We start from the raw sequence: 9,933 nt of genomic DNA, 5'->3' as shown, positions 1-9,933 counted from the left end.
CCGTTAACCGTTGAAAACCTTTGTTAACCGTAGTTTTTCGCTTCGTTTATGTTTAGCATTCAAAGTTAATCGACTGTCGCAAAAAATCATCTATTGAATTCTAAATTCAAGGGGAGAAACAACATTTCGAAAATTGCGGGATTTAGTGTTAAGATCCTGCGGGTTAGCGCGGGATATTGGAACGTGACCCCTAATACCTGGCTAATTTTAAATGATCTATTATTGCAAAATGTCCTCTCTATATAATTTAGAGCTGGATTCTTTGGTTAAATACTTTTTAAATGACTAGAACACGTCCAATGGTCTTCAAAAGCGCTTGCCCTGCTCATAGTAGCATATTCGACCGCCCTAGGAAAGAACATGCGTGCGCCATTGACCTGAGAAGTCTCTTTTTTCCCTGTAAAATTTAAGTGACCAATATTTTGGAGACGTCAATTATTTTTACAAAAGCAACTCGAAGAGTTTTAATTATATATGGGTCCTTAGCTCACCGAAATATCGCAATTCCTCAAAATTCATGAAAAAGCCGTTTACACAATCTTGGACAAAACTTGTTGACACATACGCATTTCACGCATTTTTCGCAAATGACTCGACTTGCAAGCGGGTTAAAATATCTTATCGCCATCCCCCCCTACTCAATGTTGTTTCTTGTGGTTTGCGGCTCCACAGGCTTTGTTTTAAAAACACTAAAGCATTACCAACATTGAAATGGGGGGAAGGGGGGTAGCAAAACTGAACTCCGTTGGCTAAAAAGGTGGAAATTTGTTAAGTGTTTCAACAGTTTTGTCCAAGATTGTGTAAACGATATTTTGGCTAATAAGTAGAAAACGCTTTAAAGTTCTGCTATAAAACGCCTTCAGCTTTTTGTACCCTTTGAGTTCTTTACCACCAACTGCTCGTTGCCACGACAGGCTTTAATTAATCCATGGAATCATCAATTACAAGGGTTTTCGGAGGCTCGTTACCAATCGAGTCAACAGAACTTTCACTGATTCTACTCAGTCAGAGTCTTTTCAAGGATTTGAATGGAAAATGGCTTTATTGAAGGGCTGATTCAAGTTCCCATCAAATGTCTACATTTTCAAACTTCAGATAAAATACAAAGTTTGGTTTTTATGTGCGTCATTGATGGTAATTAGAACAATTTGTAACGCTAATAGTCGATACACTGTGTACATTCAAACGACCTGAGTACAATTTACACAAATGAAGTCATAAAAAGAAACGTTCAGTACAGAAAACAAGCCAAAAAGAAACGTATTTACAATTCCATAGGAAAAGAACGAAAATGCATTAAGCTACAGGCGTTTTATGAGTGGGATTACGTTAAAAGCAATGGCGTCACGCCACAACGTCTCAAGCGTGACAAAATGGACGCGGCGTGACAAACAGGCAGTTAATAACAGACTATTGCTAAGGACTGTTTCTGTGTACTAAATAGGACTTTTCTCTCTCAATTCGCACTAGTTACCCTTAGTTGTCTGCTACAACTTTGAATTAGCGTAAACACTGTGATTCTGAACGATTAACAAGATAATTTTTAGTGATTTGAACGGTTAACACACGGTTAACACCGGTTAACAGCTATTAATAAAAGATACCTTGACATCTTCTATTCTTTACAAAAGACTTGCCGTTAACCGTTGAAAACCTTTGTTAACCGTAGTTTTTCGCTTCGTTTATGTTTAGCATTCAAAGTTAATCGACTGTCGCAAAAAATCATCTATTGAATTCTAAATTCAAGGGGAGAAACAACATTTCGAAAATTGCGGGATTTAGTGTTAAGATCCTGCGGGTTAGCGCGGGATATTGGAACGTGACCCCTAATACCTGGCTATTTTTAAATGATCTATTATTGCAAAATGTCCTCTCTATATAATTTAGAGCTGGATTCTTTGGTTAAATACTTTTTAAATGACTAGAACACGTCCAATGGTCTTCAAAAGCGCTTGCCCTGCTCATAGTAGCATATTCGACCGCCCTAGGAAAGAACATGCGTGCGCCATTGACCTGAGAAGTCTCTTTTTTCCCTGTAAAATTTAAGTGACCAATATTTTGGAGACGTCAATTATTTTTACAAAAGCAACTCGAAGAGTTTTAATTATATATGGGTCCTTAGCTCACCGAAATATCGCAATTCCTCAAAATTCATGAAAAAGCCGTTTACACTGTGTAAACGATATTTTGGCTAATAAGTAGAAAACGCTTTAAAGTTCTGCTATAAAACGCCTTCAGCTTTTTGTACCCTTCGAGTTCTTTACCACCAACTGCTCGTTGCCACGACAGGCTTTAATTAATCCATGGAATCATCAATTACAAGGGTTTTCGGAGGCTCGTTACCAATCGAGTCAACAGAACTTTCACTGATTCTACTCAGTCAGAGTCTTTTCAAGGATTTGAATGGAAAATGGCTTTATTGAAGGGCTGATTCAAGTTCCCATCAAATGTCTACATTTTCAAACTTCAGATAAAATACAAAGTTTGGTTTTTATGTGCGTCATTGATGGTAATTAGAACAATTTGTAACGCTAATAGTCGATACACTGTGTATATTCAAACGACCTGAGTACAATTCACACAAATGAAGTCATAAAAAGAAACGTTCAGTACAGAAAACAAGCCAAAAAGTAACGTATTTACAATTCCATAGGAAAAGAACGAAAATGCATTAAGCTACAGGCGTTTTATGAGTGGGATTACGTTAAAAGCAATGGCGTCACGCCACAACGTCTCAAGCGTGACAAAATGGACGCGGCGTGACAAACAGGCAGTTAATAACAGACTATTGCTAAGGACTGTTTCTGTGTACTAAATAGGACTTTTCTCTCTCAATTCGCACTAGTTACCCTTAGTTGTCTGCTACAACTTTGAATTAGCGTAAACACTGTGATTCTGAACGATTAACAAGATAATTTTTAGTGATTTGAACGGTTAACACACGGTTAACACCGGTTAACAGCTATTAATAAAATATACCTTGACATCTTCTATTCTCTACAAAAGACTTGCCGTTAACCGTTGAAAACCTTTGTTAACCGTAGTTTTTCGCTTCGTTTATGTTTAGCATTCAAAGTTAATCGACTGTCGCAAAAAATCATCTATTGAATTCTAAATTCAAGGGGAGAAACAACATTTCGAAAATTGCGGGATTTAGTGTTAAGATCCTGCGGGTTAGCGCGGGATATTGGAACGTGACCCCTAATACCTGGCTATTTTTAAATGATCTATTATTGCAAAATGTCCTCTCTATATAATTTAGAGCTGGATTCTTTGGTTAAATACTTTTTAAATGACTAGAACACGTCCAATGGTCTTCAAAAGCGCTTGCCCTGCTCATAGTAGCATATTCGACCGCCCTAGGAAAGAACATGCGTGCGCCATTGACCTGAGAAGTCTCTTTTTTCCCTGTAAAATTTAAGTGACCAATATTTTGGAGACGTCAATTATTTTTACAAAAGCAACTCGAAGAGTTTTAATTATATATGGGTCCTTAGCTCACCGAAATATCGCAATTCCTCAAAATTCATGAAAAAGCCGTTTACACTGTGTAAACGATATTTTGGCTAATAAGTAGAAAACGCTTTAAAGTTCTGCTATAAAACGCCTTCAGCTTTTTGTACCCTTCGAGTTCTTTACCACCAACTGCTCGTTGCCACGACAGGCTTTAATTAATCCATGGAATCATCAATTACAAGGGTTTTCGGAGGCTCGTTACCAATCGAGTCAACAGAACTTTCACTGATTCTACTCAGTCAGAGTCTTTTCAAGGATTTGAATGGAAAATGGCTTTATTGAAGGGCTGATTCAAGTTCCCATCAAATGTCTACATTTTCAAACTTCAGATAAAATACAAAGTTTGGTTTTTATGTGCGTCATTGATGGTAATTAGAACAATTTGTAACGCTAATAGTCGATACACTGTGTACATTCAAACGACCTGAGTACAATTCACACAAATGAAGTCATAAAAAGAAACGTTCAGTACAGAAAACAAGCCAAAAAGAAACGTATTTACAATTCCATAGGAAAAGAACGAAAATGCATTAAGCTACAGGCGTTTTATGAGTGGGATTACGTTAAAAGCAATGGCGTCACGCCACAACGTCTCAAGCGTGACAAAATGGACGCGGCGTGACAAACAGGCAGTTAATAACAGACTATTGCTAAGGACTGTTTCTGTGTACTAAATAGGACTTTTCTCTCTCAATTCGCACTAGTTACCCTTAGTTGTCTGCTACAACTTTGAATTAGCGTAAACACTGTGATTCTGAACGATTAACAAGATAATTTTTAGTGATTTGAACGGTTAACACACGGTTAACACCGGTTAACAGCTATTAATAAAAGATACCTTGACATCTTCTATTCTTTACAAAAGACTTGCCGTTAACCGTTGAAAACCTTTGTTAACCGTAGTTTTTCGCTTCGTTTATGTTTAGCATTCAAAGTTAATCGACTGTCGCAAAAAATCATCTATTGAATTCTAAATTCAAGGGGAGAAACAACATTTCGAAAATTGCGGGATTTAGTGTTAAGATCCTGCGGGTTAGCGCGGGATATTGGAACGTGACCCCTAATACCTGGCTAATTTTAAATGATCTATTATTGCAAAATGTCCTCTCTATATAATTTAGAGCTGGATTCTTTGGTTAAATACTTTTTAAATGACTAGAACACGTCCAATGGTCTTCAAAAGCGCTTGCCCTGCTCATAGTAGCATATTCGACCGCCCTAGGAAAGAACATGCGTGCGCCATTGACCTGAGAAGTCTCTTTTTTCCCTGTAAAATTTAAGTGACCAATATTTTGGAGACGTCAATTATTTTTACAAAAGCAACTCGAAGAGTTTTAATTATATATGGGTCCTTAGCTCACCGAAATATCGCAATTCCTCAAAATTCATGAAAAAGCCGTTTACACAATCTTGGACAAAACTTGTTGACACATACGCATTTCACGCATTTTTCGCAAATGACTCGACTTGCAAGCGGGTTAAAATATCTTATCCCCATCCCCCCTACTCAATGTTGTTTCTTGTGGTTTGCGGCTCCACAGGCTTTGTTTTAAAAACACTAAAGCATTACCAACATTGAAATGGGGGGAAGGGGGGTAGCAAAACTGAACTCCGTTGGCTAAAAAGGTGGAAATTTGTTAAGTGTTTCAACAGTTTTGTCCAAGATTGTGTAAACGATATTTTGGCTAATAAGTAGAAAACGCTTTAAAGTTCTGCTATAAAACGCCTTCAGCTTTTTGTACCCTTTGAGTTCTTTACCACCAACTGCTCGTTGCCACGACAGGCTTTAATTAATCCATGGAATCATCAATTACAAGGGTTTTCGGAGGCTCGTTACCAATCGAGTCAACAGAACTTTCACTGATTCTACTCAGTCAGAGTCTTTTCAAGGATTTGAATGGAAAATGGCTTTATTGAAGGGCTGATTCAAGTTCCCATCAAATGTCTACATTTTCAAACTTCAGATAAAATACAAAGTTTGGTTTTTATGTGCGTCATTGATGGTAATTAGAACAATTTGTAACGCTAATAGTCGATACACTGTGTACATTCAAACGACCTGAGTACAATTCACACAAATGAAGTCATAAAAAGAAACGTTCAGTACAGAAAACAAGCCAAAAAGAAACGTATTTACAATTCCATAGGAAAAGAACGAAAATGCATTAAGCTACAGGCGTTTTATGAGTGGGATTACGTTAAAAGCAATGGCGTCACGCCACAACGTCTCAAGCGTGACAAAATGGACGCGGCGTGACAAACAGGCAGTTAATAACAGACTATTGCTAAGGACTGTTTCTGTGTACTAAATAGGACTTTTCTCTCTCAATTCGCACTAGTTACCCTTAGTTGTCTGCTACAACTTTGAATTAGCGTAAACACTGTGATTCTGAACGATTAACAAGATAATTTTTAGTGATTTGAACGGTTAACACACGGTTAACACCGGTTAACAGCTATTAATAAAAGATACCTTGACATCTTCTATTCTTTACAAAAGACTTGCCGTTAACCGTTGAAAACCTTTGTTAACCGTAGTTTTTCGCTTCGTTTATGTTTAGCATTCAAAGTTAATCGACTGTCGCAAAAAATCATCTATTGAATTCTAAATTCAAGGGGAGAAACAACATTTCGAAAATTGCGGGATTTAGTGTTAAGATCCTGCGGGTTAGCGCGGGATATTGGAACGTGACCCCTAATACCTGGCTATTTTTAAATGATCTATTATTGCAAAATGTCCTCTCTATATAATTTAGAGCTGGATTCTTTGGTTAAATACTTTTTAAATGACTAGAACACGTCCAATGGTCTTCAAAAGCGCTTGCCCTGCTCATAGTAGCATATTCGACCGCCCTAGGAAAGAACATGCGTGCGCCATTGACCTGAGAAGTCTCTTTTTTCCCTGTAAAATTTAAGTGACCAATATTTTGGAGACGTCAATTATTTTTACAAAAGCAACTCGAAGAGTTTTAATTATATATGGGTCCTTAGCTCACCGAAATATCGCAATTCCTCAAAATTCATGAAAAAGCCGTTTACACTGTGTAAACGATATTTTGGCTAATAAGTAGAAAACGCTTTAAAGTTCTGCTATAAAACGCCTTCAGCTTTTTGTACCCTTCGAGTTCTTTACCACCAACTGCTCGTTGCCACGACAGGCTTTAATTAATCCATGGAATCATCAATTACAAGGGTTTTCGGAGGCTCGTTACCAATCGAGTCAACAGAACTTTCACTGATTCTACTCAGTCAGAGTCTTTTCAAGGATTTGAATGGAAAATGGCTTTATTGAAGGGCTGATTCAAGTTCCCATCAAATGTCTACATTTTCAAACTTCAGATAAAATACAAAGTTTGGTTTTTATGTGCGTCATTGATGGTAATTAGAACAATTTGTAACGCTAATAGTCGATACACTGTGTACATTCAAACGACCTGAGTACAATTCACACAAATGAAGTCATAAAAAGAAACGTTCAGTACAGAAAACAAGCCAAAAAGTAACGTATTTACAATTCCATAGGAAAAGAACGAAAATGCATTAAGCTACAGGCGTTTTATGAGTGGGATTACGTTAAAAGCAATGGCGTCACGCCACAACGTCTCAAGCGTGACAAAATGGACGCGGCGTGACAAACAGGCAGTTAATAACAGACTATTGCTAAGGACTGTTTCTGTGTACTAAATAGGACTTTTCTCTCTCAATTCGCACTAGTTACCCTTAGTTGTCTGCTACAACTTTGAATTAGCGTAAACACTGTGATTCTGAACGATTAACAAGATAATTTTTAGTGATTTGAACGGTTAACACACGGTTAACACCGGTTAACAGCTATTAATAAAATATACCTTGACATCTTCTATTCTTTACAAAAGACTTGCCGTTAACCGTTGAAAACCTTTGTTAACCGTAGTTTTTCGCTTCGTTTATGTTTAGCATTCAAAGTTAATCGACTGTCGCAAAAACTCATCTATTGAATTCTAAATTCAAGGGGGAGAAACAACATTTCGAAAATTGCGGGATTTAGTGTTAAGATCCTGCGGGTTAGCGCGGGATATTGGAACGTGACCCCTAATACCTGGCTATTTTTAAATGATCTATTATTGCAAAATGTCCTCTCTATATAATTTAGAGCTGGATTCTTTGGTTAAATACTTTTTAAATGACTAGAACACGTCCAATGGTCTTCAAAAGCGCTTGCCCTGCTCATAGTAGCATATTCGACCGCCCTAGGAAAGAACATGCGTGCGCCATTGACCTGAGAAGTCTCTTTTTTCCCTGTAAAATTTAAGTGACCAATATTTTGGAGACGTCAATTATTTTTACAAAAGCAACTCGAAGAGTTTTAATTATATATGGGTCCTTAGCTCACCGAAATATCGCAATTCCTCAAAATTCATGAAAAAGCCGTTTACACTGTGTAAACGATATTTTGGCTAATAAGTAGAAAACGCTTTAAAGTTCTGCTATAAAACGCCTTCAGCTTTTTGTACCCTTCGAGTTCTTTACCACCAACTGCTCGTTGCCACGACAGGCTTTAATTAATCCATGGAATCATCAATTACAAGGGTTTTCGGAGGCTCGTTACCAATCGAGTCAACAGAACTTTCACTGATTCTACTCAGTCAGAGTCTTTTCAAGGATTTGAATGGAAAATGGCTTTATTGAAGGGCTGATTCAAGTTCCCATCAAATGTCTACATTTTCAAACTTCAGATAAAATACAAAGTTTGGTTTTTATGTGCGTCATTGATGGTAATTAGAACAATTTGTAACGCTAATAGTCGATACACTGTGTACATTCAAACGACCTGAGTACAATTCACACAAATGAAGTCATAAAAAGAAACGTTCAGTACAGAAAACAAGCCAAAAAGTAACGTATTTACAATTCCATAGGAAAAGAACGAAAATGCATTAAGCTACAGGCGTTTTATGAGTGGGATTACGTTAAAAGCAATGGCGTCACGCCACAACGTCTCAAGCGTGACAAAATGGACGCGGCGTGACAAACAGGCAGTTAATAACAGACTATTGCTAAGGACTGTTTCTGTGTACTAAATAGGACTTTTCTCTCTCAATTCGCACTAGTTACCCTTAGTTGTCTGCTACAACTTTGAATTAGCGTAAACACTGTGATTCTGAACGATTAACAAGATAATTTTTAGTGATTTGAACGGTTAACACACGGTTAACACCGGTTAACAGCTATTAATAAAATATACCTTGACATCTTCTATTCTTTACAAAAGACTTGCCGTTAACCGTTGAAAACCTTTGTTAACCGTAGTTTTTCGCTTCGTTTATGTTTAGCATTCAAAGTTAATCGACTGTCGCAAAAAATCATCTATTGAATTCTAAATTCAAGGGGAGAAACAACATTTCGAAAATTGCGGGATTTAGTGTTAAGATCCTGCGGGTTAGCGCGGGATATTGGAACGTGACCCCTAATACCTGGCTATTTTTAAATGATCTATTATTGCAAAATGTCCTCTCTATATAATTTAGAGCTGGATTCTTTGGTTAAATACTTTTTAAATGACTAGAACACGTCCAATGGTCTTCAAAAGCGCTTGCCCTGCTCATAGTAGCATATTCGACCGCCCTAGGAAAGAACATGCGTGCGCCATTGACCTGAGAAGTCTCTTTTTTCCCTGTAAAATTTAAGTGACCAATATTTTGGAGACGTCAATTATTTTTACAAAAGCAACTCGAAGAGTTTTAATTATATATGGGTCCTTAGCTCACCGAAATATCGCAATTCCTCAAAATTCATGAAAAAGCCGTTTACACTGTGTAAACGATATTTTGGCTAATAAGTAGAAAACGCTTTAAAGTTCTGCTATAAAACGCCTTCAGCTTTTTGTACCCTTCGAGTTCTTTACCACCAACTGCTCGTTGCCACGACAGGCTTTAATTAATCCATGGAATCATCAATTACAAGGGTTTTCGGAGGCTCGTTACCAATCGAGTCAACAGAACTTTCACTGATTCTACTCAGTCAGAGTCTTTTCAAGGATTTGAATGGAAAATGGCTTTATTGAAGGGCTGATTCAAGTTCCCATCAAATGTCTACATTTTCAAACTTCAGATAAAATACAAAGTTTGGTTTTTATGTGCGTCATTGATGGTAATTAGAACAATTTGTAACGCTAATAGTCGATACACTGTGTACATTCAAACGACCTGAGTACAATTCACACAAATGAAGTCATAAAAAGAAACGTTCAGTACAGAAAACAAGCCAAAAAGTAACGTATTTACAATTCCATAGGAAAAGAACGAAAATGCATTAAGCTACAGGCGTTTTATGAGTGGGATTACGTTAAAAGCAATGGCGTCACGCCACAACGTCTCAAGCGTGACAAAATGGACGCGGCGTGACAAACAGGCAGTTAATAACAGACTATTGCTAAGG

This window comes from Oculina patagonica, chromosome 8, assembly GCF_052425735.1.
Source record: "Oculina patagonica isolate OP01 chromosome 8, crgOcupat, whole genome shotgun sequence".
Classification (NCBI taxonomy): Eukaryota; Metazoa; Cnidaria; class Anthozoa; order Scleractinia; family Oculinidae; genus Oculina; species Oculina patagonica.
This window is presented reverse-complemented; position numbering follows the sequence as displayed.